Genomic DNA, 1801 nt, shown 5'->3' on the forward strand with positions numbered 1-1801 from the left:
CCAAATGAGAAGCTGAGGCCTCCTTTTATATCAGGTGGCTGGGCGCTGATTGATCGTTAATCAACCTAATCAACTAATCAACCCCAGCCACCTGAACATAATAAACCCAGGCAGGCAGGGGAAGTTAACCCCATCCCTGCCAATTTAAAAGGGCAGAGCTTTGCTCTGCCACATGTACAATGCACTAGTAAGACCTCATCTTGAATATTGTGTTCAGTTCTGGTCACCTCGCTATAAAAAAGATATTGGTGCTCTAGAAAGAGTGCAAAGAAGAGCGACCAGAATTATTCCGGGCTTAAAAGGCATGTCATATGCAGACAGGCTAAAAGAATTGAATCTGTTCAGTCTTGAACAAAGAAGACTACGTGGCGACCTAATTCAAGCATTCAAAATTCTAAAAGGTATTGACAGTGTCGACCCAAGGGACTTTTTCAGCCTGAAAAAAGAAACAAGGACCAGGGGTCACAAATGGAGTTTAGAAAAAGGGGCATTCAGAACAGAAAATAAGAGACACTTTTTTACACAGAGAATTGTGAGGGTCTGGAATCAACTCCCCAGTAATGTTGTTGAAGCTGACACCCTGGGATCCTTCAAGAAGCTGCTTGATGAGATTTTGGGATCAATAAGCTACTAACAACCAAACGAGCAAGATGGGCCGAATGGCCTCCTCTCGTTTGTAAACTTTCTTATGTTCTTATGTTCTTATGTTCTTATGAATGATTAGTAATTATTGATTAATTGGGCTCCAGCCACAGGGGATAAAAGCCAGGGGAGAGGCCCTGGCTGTAGGAGGCTGTAGGAGGCTGTAGGAGGCTGAGAGTGTCTTGTTTTAAAAGCCTTGGAACCTGACCATTTACTTTTGTAAGTTCACTTATTATTTTTGTTTAAACTTCTTTTTGTTGGCCCTTGTGCCTGTTTATTTGATTATTTTGTCTTTACTTTGTCTTTACTTTGACTTTACATTGTCTCTGAGCCTCAGCCCTCTGTTATCCTATCACAGGATCAAAGTAAGATTCTTTAAAAAGCATAGAAAGGCATTACAGAGGATAGGCCAGTTCAGTAACACAATACTAAATTACTAAACTCTAAATGGAAGCATTTCCAAACAGCAAGTTGTGCATCTTGCAAACATCCTTGCACAAACCACACGTACCATACACTAGGATAAAAAAAATCCAGCAACAAAAGCAGCAACTTGTATAAAAATGCAAGGTAGCTTAAAGAATTCCCACTCTTTGGTATCACTTCCTGTGTTATAAACTAAAACTGCTTAAAGAACGCTGCACTCACTCGAGACTTTAGAGCATCACAATGTGAACAAATAATGAATAAAAACACTTAACAGAAAGGCTTTCAAGTGAAGGGTCCTGTCAGAAGTGAACTCCCACTGAATCATTCAATCAAGTACTTCAGACAACACACTAATAGAACAGTTCAGTGGCCCTGGGATCCTAAGCGGTCTGAAGCTGTCAGAGTTGTCAAAAATGCAGTTTGGTCAAATTGAAATCCTTTGACAGTCATTTTTAGATTTTTTTTTTTACTGGTAAAATATAATGCAGTATAACATGTTTTGTTTTAAGTAATAATGGTTCTGTGTCAGTACAATTTTAACAATGGTTGTTAAAAGTCTGTTGTTTTTGTTTCTTACATCTGTTGACAGCATGATGATGATGATGATGATGGTGCCTGGTCTGCGCTATATCCTACTAGAATATACAGTATAATTATTATCTGCTAATTTTATATAGAACTTTGACTTGAAAGCAGAGTTTGCTCTGGCCTGTTTTCCTGAATGTGAACA

This window comes from Polyodon spathula, chromosome 6, assembly GCF_017654505.1.
Source record: "Polyodon spathula isolate WHYD16114869_AA chromosome 6, ASM1765450v1, whole genome shotgun sequence".
NCBI lineage: Eukaryota > Metazoa > Chordata > Actinopteri > Acipenseriformes > Polyodontidae > Polyodon > Polyodon spathula.